This window comes from Geospiza fortis, unplaced genomic scaffold, assembly GCF_000277835.1.
Source record: "Geospiza fortis unplaced genomic scaffold, GeoFor_1.0 scaffold246, whole genome shotgun sequence".
Taxonomy (NCBI): domain Eukaryota; kingdom Metazoa; phylum Chordata; class Aves; order Passeriformes; family Thraupidae; genus Geospiza; species Geospiza fortis.
Genome location: NW_005054476.1, coordinates 127463 through 140352, shown reverse-complemented (window position 1 = coordinate 140352; position 12890 = coordinate 127463). Strand labels below are relative to the sequence as shown.

General features: G+C 36.7%; 1 protein-coding gene across 1 annotated transcript in view; it reads right to left on the bottom strand.

Annotated features, from left to right (window-relative positions):
* The window catches only part of CERT1 (ceramide transporter 1), an 80879-nt gene that overhangs the window by 45465 nt on the left and 22524 nt on the right, over nt 1-12890 (bottom strand).

Here is a 12890-nt window from a genome sequence, read left to right as displayed (position 1 = left end):
TGAGTGGCCATACAGGCCAGTGGCATCCTGGCCTGTGTCAGGAATAGTGTGGCCAGCAGGAGCAGGGAGGTCATTTTTCCCCTGTACTCAACAGTGGTGAGGCCACACCTCGAGTGCTGTGTCCAATTCTGGCCCCTCAGTTTGGGAAGGACCTTGAGACGCTTGAGCACATCCAGAGGAGGCAACGAGGCTGGTGAGGGGCTGGGAACACAAACCCTGTGAGGAACGACTGAGGGAGCTGGGGTTGTTCAGCCTGGAGAAAAGGAGACTCAGGGGTGACCTTATGACTCTCTACAACTTCCTGAAAGATGATTGTAGTCAGGTGGGGTTGGTCTCTTTCTCTGGGCAGCAACGGACAGAACCAGAGGACACAGTCTCAAGCTGCACCAAGGGAAATACAGGTTGGATATTCTTTACGGAAAGAGGGATCAAGTACTGCAATGGTCGGCCCAGGGTGGAGTCACCATCCCTGGATGTGTTAAGAAAAGACTGGATGCGGCACTTGGTGCCACGGCCTACATGGGTTAGTCTCAATGACCTTGAAGTCTCCTCCAACCAAGTAATTCTATGTGTAATTCTGTGCATAATGTTTGATCAGATTATGGGAGCTATAGTCTAAGTAGCTGTTATCTTTGCCCTTTCTTTGTACTTTGCAAAATTGGCAGGTTTACCTAACGGAGTGCCTCAAGCCCATTAAATATCACTAAGTACATGAACTATATATTTTCTGCTTAACCTCGTTGAGCCTATTTGGAGACAGGTAGAAACAAGAATGGAAATAAGTAGATGCTGCACTTTTTGAATGAAACAAGAATAAAGCAAAACTTGAAGGAGACAGAATTTAACCAAACCTTTTATTTACATCTGAAAGTCTGAGAACCAGCAAATTGAGGCAAAAAAACTTCACCTTGTTAAAAAAGAACTGTTTCAAGACAGAGAAATTATTTTGCTGGAAACGGACAATACTATAACACAAACAAGGAATAGCTAACTGCTATGTAAGAAGCAGTTAACCTTTTTACCATAAAATCACTAGGATGCAAGATCTCTAGTACCACCTCCTGACCAGAGCATGTCCGATTACGTTCTCAGGCCTACACCACACAAAGATGCATTCTTTAGGGAATTATAGTATCTATTTTCAAAGCCAAAGCAATTGTTATGAAACATTAACTGGAACACACAGGCAAAGAAAGACTGGGTTGGTCAAAGTGAAACAATCTGCTTTGTTTATAATTAATCAAGTGTGTTGGGCTGGAATGGACAAAGCTTTAGTCCAGCTTTAGACAGTACTAACTGTAACTACTTGTTAATAAAGCTGCAATTTAACAGCTGCTGTTCCATCACGGGTCCAAGAATGGCAAAAGGGTGCCAAGACAGACAAAGAACTATTGTTTTCAGTCCTGAAAGGGAAGTTTCAACAATTTGGAAGTGAAAACATTTAGGTTTGCTGCAGCAAACATGCTTGTATAGTTAACTGAAACTGCTGATTCACTGGCATTCTCCTAGTCTTCTTTCAGGAAATACAGAGTTTTCAGCAATGAGTGCACTTAGCAAATTTAGCAACATCAAATGATATGCACTATCATATGTATCAGAGTTACTGCTGAGACCAGTGCTAAAATAATGGAACGTACAAGACATATCCAAGCTCAGTTTCCCTCACTGAAGTTTAATTAGTATTTAATTAAATTTTAAAGAAAGAACTCTCTGTTATTGACAGCAAAGGAATAATAACTTGAATAACCCATCTAATCTTTCCCTGAAAGCACAGCTTCTTACAAAATTTCAGTACCCCCATCATACCATACATCAGGGCAAGTAACTCTTATCAGCTGAGCATCCTCAAGTGTATCTGTTTGCTTAAACAAGCAATTTTACAGTAATACACAAATCCTGTATAAAGATGGACACCTTTCTCTATTTGACCCTCCATTCCCCCAGTTTTCTGATGCCTATGTTCAAACCAAGCAATATGGGATATTTAAATAGTAGCAGTTAAATATTAAACCCTTTCTTTCTCACCTACTATTTAAAATAGGTATGCTCAAGAGCATGAACTTTTTCCTCTGCAGTCAGTCTATACATAGACAACATTAAAATAACAGCAAATGCATATTTTCATGCTTGATCTGTTTTCAGAGAAAAAAAAAGGACCTTTTTGCCGACCTACAGTGAAAATTATACAGGAAGAATTACCTTAAGAAGTTCTGATAAATGGCAAGGACATTAAATTAAAAGAGCAGATGCCCCAAGCCATGATGTGTTTCCAAAAGAATTCCTTCAACTCTTTTGAGTCATATTAGGTTCTGGAGTTACTCTCTTTTTCAGGAGTTTCCTTGGATAGTGGCGGTCGTGTGTGTCTCACAAAAGAGCCAGAAAGTTACCTCTCTTCAATGTTACTGTCTCATTGGTACTTGTGCACCCCACCCATGCGGTTGAGCGCTCCTCCCTGCAGCGAGGGGATCAACTAACATCTATTAATATCACCTCATTGAGTTTCACTGTAACGAAAGCTCACTGAACAAAAGACAACTCCTAAAAAGGTCTTTGAGAAAGCTAAAGAAGACCACCTTTGGTAGGCTGAGACATACAGAGTACCCAAGACTATTCTATTAAGCTGTTGATGCAAAGTATTTTTTGAGGTGATGATTAATAATTCTGAGTAACTAGCATACAGTATTGGCAAGTGACAACTTTCAACTGTTTAACCACTCACTACTTTTACATTGCAGCTTTCTACTTTCAGTTCTTGATACCAAGAGCTTACCCTAATCTGAAGGGGCATTTATCACCAGTCAAGCTTGACACAGGTCTCCCTCAACAAACAATACTGTTTTCGGGGAGACCTTGTAAAACATGCTACCACTTTGCCATGGAGAACTCAGACTCATAGAGATAACTGCATGTCATTCTGCTGGTGACAAACCTTAACATTCTCCTTACTTCTATTAAATGAAAGTATACACTATCCAAACGATTTACAAAGTGAATTAATAACACTTCTGAGTTTAATACTGGAATCCCACTTGTATATAGCAATGAGACCAGTTATTTACTCCACAGCCAGCTGCAAGCTGACTCTTCTAGAGCTCTCGTCACCTCAAAACCAAGCATTAGTCCTGAGACCAAGTTTACTTTAGACAGGTACATCATTCTTTGTTAAACAGCACTGCAAAAATGTTGACTGACATACTCAACAGTTTAGTGGAGCAGTAGTGTCACAAGCCTTTCCCATTATTTGACACTGAGTTAACACTTTTTCAAGTGTTTTCCTTCACACAGTATTGCACCTAAAAGGCAACACTCTGCTAATTTGCAATTTGAACTGTAATTTTCAGGCATTCATTAGCTATTTCAGAACACCCTGGTTCACCAGGCTGGCTATGCAGTGATCAAAAATTTACTTTAACCTTTCTATGCATTTGAATCTTGAATCAATTAGTATATTTAGCTTATGTATGGGAAAGACAGGAGTAAGCCATTTCAAGTAAGTTCACTACCTTTTGGGGAGAGGGGCTTGAGAGAAGAGCTCCAGACCTCTACTAAGACTGTGAAGACCATCTGTTAATGTTCTGACTAGATGGGAGTAAACACTTTTTAATTAGGAACATATCACAGCTTTTGGGGATACAAAGATTTAAAATTATCTTAATTGCATTATATGTACAGCTTCAGATTTAGATAGGCAGCTCCCAACAGAGTAACAGGCAAGCTCAGTTGTGAACTGAGATAGGTCAGATTACTTAGTAATTTCTTCATGTAGACAGTCCCTATACTTTACAAAGTACTAGAAGAAGCACAATCACTTAAGGAACGGGACCAAACCTACACAGCACAATAATTATTACCTAAAGCAGCTGAGCTGAAAAGAGGTTGACAGAAGAGCAGCACAAACTTAACACCTATATACACATGAGAAAAATGGAGTTCAAAGTTTACTTGGTTATAGGAAATACTGTACTGTACATGTGAAGGACAGGTAACAATCTGCAGATAGTTCTAGAGATGAATCAGATTTAGTGTTTTGCAAGCTGAGTAAGTTAAAAAACTTGTGGTGTTGTAAAATGGTAGCATACAAGATCCACAAAATAATTCTACATTCTATACAACACATATAGGATCCTAGTGGGAATACTGAGTTCTATTTTGGTGCTAGTCTTCACCAAAAGATGGAAGACTGAATTTGTAAGACAGCCATGCTAGGTATCAGAAAGCTGTAAAAGACATCTACATGCACGACAACTGAGGAACAGGGAACTGTTCTAACAGAAAAAGACAAGAAATGTTAAGTGTTTAAAAAATGAATGGAACAATCTCTCTAGATTTACTGTAAGACTACTTAATAAAGGAGAACTCATTTTATGAGGATGGCAAGAAATCCCTTTGATGGCACAAACAGCCTAAAATGATTCCCCAAACCCTTACTGTTACAACACTTCCCAATCTAACTTACAGTGAAACATAGCATCTAGTAAGGATGATTTTAGATCACATTAGGGGAAGAATTACAATTAACTTTGTAAGTCTTCCTTCAGGACAGTACTTCACTTTATTTCTTTGTTGATCTCTACACCACTCAGATGTCACTGAAGACCAAAAAGAAAAAGATAGTATTCCCAACTGAAGGGGGAATGAATTTGAAAAGTTACGACAGGGTGCTCAGTACTTGAGACAGCTACATCATTCTCCTATGTATTTCCCACTCTACCTAAGGTTCTGGTCAAAATCCAAAATAAGTAAGCTTATTACTGCCAAGTTCAGAAGCCTCTGTTTGAACATATTTTGTTATTTAGTTACCAAGGAGCAGTTTTGCAAACACTTCAAATTCAGCTTTGCTGGGAGATGTCAAATGTGAATACACAAGAACTTATGTTACATATTTAACATCAACACACAACAATGACAGAAACAGCAAAAACCCTCATCTATGTTCCTGCTTAAGCTTGAGCAACAGTTCATAACTTTTTAGTGTCAAACTAGTACAGGGTGCTTTTGTAACACCTTAAAGAGTGTCTCTGCCACTCATCAGTGACTTGCCTATACATTTCAGTCTTTTAAACAGGTTAACAGGCTTTTAAAGCAGCTTTTTACAGGTTAATTATAGGCATCTGAATGCTGTCCTCCAGCCTCCTCAGGTAAGCTGCACTACTGCTTCAAGCCAGAGCCTCACAAGGCCACAGTGGGAGGATGGGTCACTAGCTTCTGAAGCAAAATGCATTACCACAAAACAAATAAGAGTGTATGCTATACAACCCATATCAGTATCAAACAGAAATATTTTGAGTGTGTTGTGTGCTGCAGAGCACCCGACAAGGAAATCCAAGAAAAGAACAAGGAAATCCAAATCCACTTCATAGGAAACAATAGTTGACATAAAGATTACTTAAGAAACTTGTTTCAACACTTAGGACACTGATACCAACACAGGCAAAAGGAGGTCTCATCATCACACTCCTACAATCCTCTTTATGAACTTGGTAAATAAAACTGAAGTTGAACAATATATATATCTATTCCCATATATCCCATGCTTTCCTTCATCTGCACTGTTCTTCCACTTATGCCAGTCTTACTTGTGAATGGGTACAGGGGGAAGTATGGCCAGAGGAACTTTTGTTAGTATGAAACACCAAAAAATTAAAACATTAGGGAGCCACAGTTCTTTTCAGACCTCAGCAATAACTGCTGAGGAAGCAAATAGTTTAAACACCACACATTATTGAAACAACCGAATTTCAGGACAGGAAGTAGAGGGAGAAATGGCAACAGACACTCTTCCTGTTGCTCCCTGCTATATGATGTATCTGAAGTTACACTACTGTAAAGTTTTTATTTTAAAATAATTAACAAGACTGTATTTTTACTTAACATTCACTCATCAATACTAGAATATTTACCATTGCTAGAAATTGACAGTGACTTGCTATCAATAATATAGTAAGTTGATAAAAGAAATATATTTATAAAGGTCGCAACATCAAAATGGACTTCTGAAGACTATTAGCAGCACTTCAATATGCACTTAAATACAGTTTACACAAACATCTAAACTACTTGGTCCAGCAGCTCCTCAATGGTCTGCCAGAAAATGGGAACACAAAATTAAATGTACAAAACTAGTTACTGATGGCAGAAATTTATACTTCTCATTTAGTATCTATTTTAAAAGTTTGTTACATTAGTATGCTGAGTCAAAATATTTCTGTATAATTTCTCTGCATATTAATTTTAAATTATCTTACTAATTTCAGCCCAGACTGGCAATAGATTTGGAGTGATTTATTGGCATGTCTTTATTGCCATTATTAGTATATTAAATCCATTCTACGTTAGGATTAGAGATGTGTAAAAAAGGAGTAAAATACCCTGTCTTCACAGAATGTTACAGCTCTACTTAAAATTGCTGAAGGCCTGTGGACAAGTTAAACATGTGCTACGTTTCTGTACTCTCCCCTTATTGCTGATAATCCGAGCTCATTATTTTATGAATTGAAACTCTGATATTGGTTTCTGACCTGATTAATGGGTCAAATTTTTTTGCTCAGGCATCTACTGCTAGTAAAATATTACTATGAGAAAGTTACCTCTATTTGCATTTTTCCATGTTTTCTTAGAACAGCTAAACAAAAATAATCTCATAGATCAATATTTACATACATTCAAACAAAGCTTGACTTAAAGTATGGTTAATGTGAAATTTCTTAAGCCATTACAGGTTGAGGGAACAGGTAGATGCACTCGGATCTCAGTCTAATGGTGACACATTCCAGTTACAGAACAAAAACTAGAAACTGAGAAACTATGGCTGCTTATAATAAAGTCTGAAGTGAAATTTAAGGCTCCCTCTGAGTTTAATGAAAGTTACTCATGGATAACCTCTTAAGTTCATAAGAGAAATAACACAAGGATAGAAAGCAATATTAATTTATAAATACTTCAATATTTACTGCAATATTTTACCTGAAGTCCTTTACTGTTGTATTGCAGTAAATAGATATTTAGTTGTTTTGCACTGGGTTCTGTATTATTGCACAGAATAGTACGTTTGTATCCTCGTGGGATTCCCCTTTTATATCACATGGTCTTTCCCTCCCCCAAAAACCCCCGGTGGTGCTGCTTTGTCCCAGGTTTACTCCTCCCCTAGCCCCCTCCTCACTGGTATCTCATTGGCTGTGGTCCTCTTCCTCAGCCCCCCATCCCCCGGGGTTTAAAAGTATCCTGCCATGAGGCAACATGCTCTTTTCCATCTGGGGGGTCACCTGGAAATAAACTGAGGACATTTGTCCCCATGTGGAGAAGAGCGCTTCTCATGTTTTGCCTTTTGTCCGTGTAAGATGGTGTGGGCTGAGGTCCATAGCCAGCTGGATTGGACTCAAACAGCCCGCCAGGCACGATATTCTTACACTTCACCTCAGTCCAGAAGCTGATTTGTATAACCAACAAATTTAAGCAATTAGCTCAACCATTCATAACAGGAACAACTACAGCAGGTAGAGGGGGGAATCTATTAGCTCCGGGCAGGTAGTCTTGTAGGTTACTTTGTTATTAAGATGCCTCTCAAGCGCAAAATCTTGTGGTGCTTTGGTTTCATCCATTGGGACTTTTGCTTTCGAATGGTTTTGCAGTCATGTTAGACTAGCAAAAGCCCACCCCTTGTCCTCTCCCACCTGGCTTCCTGCTTCAACATCACCGTTACTGTTACTAGCAATATTTTTCAATGTGTAACAGCACATTCATTAATTCTTTTAGAACAGTACATTGACAAGGGAAAACAAAACAGGCAGATTACCATAACGGTGAAATTAATGATTCTTAACACTTGATAAGGTAATTACTAGAACACTTTATAAGGTAATTACTAGCTTTTTTTTAGGTTATTTGTAAAAAAAGGAATTCCATTTTATGTGGTTAATAACAATTTTCTGAAAATTTCAGGCTGATGATGTTTTCGGGTTTTGATTTTTCTCACAACAATATCATGAAGTGCCCTTATTGACTGCAATCAAAATTATGCTGTTTAAAGTTTGCTCTGCAGTTTTCTAAATTGACTTATGAACTAAGATCAACAGTCAGAAAATAACCACCTCACAACTAAGTATCTCAATTCTAGGTAACTTGTTTGAAAATGAATCAGTGTTAAAGAAAGAAAATGAATCAACTGCTTTAATAATTACTTAACTTTTTCTTAAATTTGAATTTATCTGACTGCCAAATCCAGCATTTTCAGCTTTTCCCACCATTTAAACTAGATCTGCACTTAAACAATGCAAAGTGGTATCTAAAGCATCTTACTTGATTTGACAACTGGTATTTTAAGAAACAAGTTGTAGTATACAAAGAATTGTACAAAATTAGAATTACTTAAAAGCTAAATTATCTTTGACCCCCAGGTTGCCACGTCTTCTCCCCATTTGGGGAGAAAATGCTAAAAAAAGGAGATATAGGTTTTACTCTTGATGTTTCTGTATAACTCTATTCTAACAAGCTAACTCCTTCCATGGTGTCTAATCACGAGTGAAAACAATAAAGCAGTATTCACTCCTTCAAGGAAAATTTTTACTGAGGGACACAGGTCCCTTCATCCTCAAAAACGGGACATGTCTATTAGGTTAAGAAAAGAGCCACCCGATGCCTTTCACAGTCAAACTCTGAGATTCATGCCTTCTACTCTAGATATCAACACCTAGTACATCATCACTTCAAAATTAAAAAGAAAACCTACCGACTCCTTACATGCCAATTTGCTGGATATTTAGGTACTCCTCTGAAAAATTACCTTTTCCAGTCTGAAAACAGCAAAATCAGATCTTTTAAGAAGTTTAGGAAGACTTATTTCGATTTGACAAACAAAAGATTTTTCAAATACAAGACCAAAAAAACTATCAATCTATATTGCTGAAGAGCCATGAAGTCAATAATGAAGACATTAAGAGTCTGTATGCAGAAAATATAAACTATGATGGAAAAAATGGAACAAACCTAAGTGATACAAAATTTCTCATAAAGTACTCACTTCTAAATAAATTCTCATCTAGTTCTCAACACAGGTGGTGGATTAACATTACAAGAAATCATTATCTTGATCTCAGGAGTTCATTTACCCAAAATAAGTTTAATTATACAAATGTTTCTCACAACAAACAGCAATTCACTCTCATTTTCTCACAGCACTGAACTAACAACATTTAAGCCAGTTTATCTAATATTTGGTTAGAAATTCCAAATTCCATTTTGAAACCATGGGAGAGCCCTGGAGGAGGCAGTCTTTCAAATTATTATTAAGAAGATAGTAACTTTCCAAACAGATCAGCACTGTGGTGCTCAAGTACCATCAATGTTTTGACACCAGAGAAATGCCTGATCAATAAATCTAATGAAACATTTAAGTAGAAGAATGGACTCCTGGTTACACATGAACTACTTCCTCATTTGCCTCACTGATGGCTTTACAGTAGTTTTAGATGTATCCCTCCTCCAGTTCAGGGCAATGAATAAATGTTTTGAGCTATACTTGAAACACTTAATGCAGTAAGGATTCAGGAACCTCAATACAAGGAAAAAAAGTACAATTATAAACCCCTCTGAAAATTCTAATGGTTTTTATGCCTGAACATAAGCTGTTCGACATTTCTTAGCCATCAGCTACTCAATGCTAAGCATCAAGTTTTTCTATGTCTGGTTATACTCATATTTAATATAAAATTAATTTTAAATCAGTGTTCTCTTTGTTTGGAGCACAATGAAACACAGTCAAAGTTTCTGTCTATTTTTCTCACTCTGAAGATCAACAACCTTGTGACATGCTCCATCAAGTCTCACAAACACACTTTTGTTAGCAAACAGCTTAAGCAGCCTACCAGAACTACCTACCCACTCAGTAAGCAACAAAGAACTTAAAAAATAAACAAAAAAGTACTTTATGCAGCAGTAGACTAATGTTAAGAAAAATGACTGTTTGGTACAGGAAATAATTTCCTCTCTTGATTTTATTCAAATTATTACGTGCCATTTGAAGAACCTGTTTCTCAAACAAAAATGGTTTTTACCCAGAAGGAGCTTTTGCACAAGGTTTGGTAACCTGATCAGAAAGCTCCTTCAGAAAATGTCAGAGTAAGCCGACAGATCTGAACTTTTGAGTACAATGAGATATTTCACCCATCTTCCCTTTCTCTCAGTCCAGTTTTTGGACATAAAACTTCCATGAGCTGAAGTGAATTAAAGGATGAATGAGGAGGTTCCAAGTGAACTCCAAGGTTCACTTAAGTGCTGTTCATACAAATTTGAATGAAAAATGGGATTGACTTCCAGATTCCATGAAAATACTTTCTTTCACATCCCATCAAAGTTATATTGGAAAAATGTACTGTTTCTTGAATATTTTCCATACAAACCTATATTAAAAATTACAGGTTACAGCACTAACTCATCAATGAAAGTACAGAAACAAGACATTTGGAGACATATTCTTTAAGAACCACTAATAATTATCAGACTGAAGACTGGATTGAACACTTCTGTGTTGTGTTTAATTCTACCAAACACCCATTTATGTAAATACAGCACTTTTTCAAGTGCTGGTCAAGATTTCCAAGGCTTCTGGTTACTGTTTATTTTTCTAAAATCATCAGAAGCAAGAGATACACTTCTACACCTACATTTATCACACAAAACTCCTACTGTATTATGAAGACAACAGAATATTGCACTGGAAAGAAGACTTTAGTAACTCTGATATTTCATTATATACTTTCAACTTGAGTTTAAGCTATTATTACAAGACTGCAGTAACTTCTGCTGTTTTCCTTCCTATGCTTTGATCATTATATTCTTGATATTTGGTTGTTTAATACAAAAAGGATGTTTTAAAATAAAAATATGTAAGTATGTATGTAAAATAATGTATTACTCTAACATATAAAATGTTTCGATAGCTTATTTAGAAGTGATGCGCCATAGTATTTTCTACTCCATTTAAGAATGAAAACAAGTGCTATTTGCCTTAAATACTGTTAACACTAGAGAGTAAAAAGGAATATGAAAGAAACTGAAAAATGTCAAACAGCCATGAAACTGCAAACTATACATTCAGGAAAACCTGAAAGATTCAGAACAGTCAAGTCCAGTGTTATCACCTTAGGATAGCAAGATAAAAAGTGAACTGTTTCTTGTCAGCTCAGCATACACTGAAGGACTTATTACCACTTCCTACTTGTAGACATACTTCTTGTCTGTTTTTACAACATTCCAGAACACCCTCATTCTTTAAAAAATAAGCTGAAAAGTAACTTTATTAAAATAATGAAAAACACTTTCTTCTCCCTATTTCTATACTAATTCTAAATACTAGAAAAAAAAAGGTAGTGTAAATAATCAACCCTTCATTCTTCTTCTTTAAGCATAAAGGCAGAGATCTGGTAAAATTTATTTATTTAAATAACTACCAAATTCTTGCAAAGAATGGAAGTCTAAACTGTCCGAAACTAATTATGTTCAAAGATTATTTTTTAAAGCTGAAAAACTGTACAATTAATCAGGCTTCTTTATAAAGGGAGATCACTTTTGGAATGCTAGAATTTGTACCCCTCAATATTCATTCATGATCTGAAAATGAGGCTGAATAAGACAATTTTAGCTTACCAATAAAAGCTTATCAATAATACCAGACAGACAAAGGAAAACGGATACCTCACGACAGGGGCTGAGTACTAATGCAGATAAAAAAATCAGTGATGAAAATACAAAATTTTTTTTTAAGTAGTACAGAGAAAAAATGCAAAATCAACACTTCCAATGGCAAACTCTAAACCACTACCATTCAACAATCTTGTACTATGAATTGGTGATTCCATAAAGTTGCAGCTCAGAACTCAGCAACAGTTAAGGTGAGCCTTACAAAAGGGAATAGAAAAATAGCATGAAAAAGGTTTGAGGTAGTGATGGGCAGAGTTTAGGACAGGATCTGGGCTTTTTCATCACTCATTCCGACAGGGTAGCATTCAACGACACAGACTGCATTTCTGCTTATCCAGCTTCAGGTTAAAGTTCTGCATTTCCCCAGCTAAATCATTCATGAAACCTAGTCTAAATTTTAGCCTAGGGTTATCAAGTTCCATGACTACACTCAACCACACCTGAAGACCCCCAAGCCTACCAGTTTTTGAAATGCAAGTTCTACAGATGTGCAACCCAGTAACTTCTTCAGTGTATCCTCATGAGAAATTTCTCTCAGGTACTGCACTAGGAATAAATTGCAGTATTGTTGTCTCATGAACATGCCACTGTTAACTTTATATTTTTTCATTAGACTACAGGAAAGAATCCTGGCTTTGCAACTTAATTTCTTATGCTTTAATATTACCTCTGTATCAAAATGAAGGAAAAATGCCAAGCTACAAAGGGACGAATAGTGCAATTGAGATGATTTTTTGTAGAGAACCATTATCAAAAGGCAGCACTTCAAATTTAAGAACATGTGCTGCTTATTGCAAGGAATGGCCAATAAAAGGTGAAATCTCTTAATTACACACAGTACCTATACAGACATCATTTCAAGAAGCTCAAGGTAAAAATTCATACCTACTTGGATATCTATTCAATTTGTATTCCTTTTGTACTTGCGTAACCCAGACTGAGAGGCTGCATTGGGCTAGGTGTTGTAGTTTAATGCTACACCTTGGGACAGTGCCTATCTTGTACCTGAAAACATAATGGATGTTTTGTGTACCTTCTACCTGAGCTAAAGGGTTTGAAGGTCAGGTATTTTTAACATGAAATTAATTGAGTTCATTGGAAGATATACAGAACAGATCAAGTAAGCTGAACCAAAATGCAGATGAAGAACAGTGCCTTAAAAGACAAAGAGATAGAAGTCAGTGATCAGATACAGT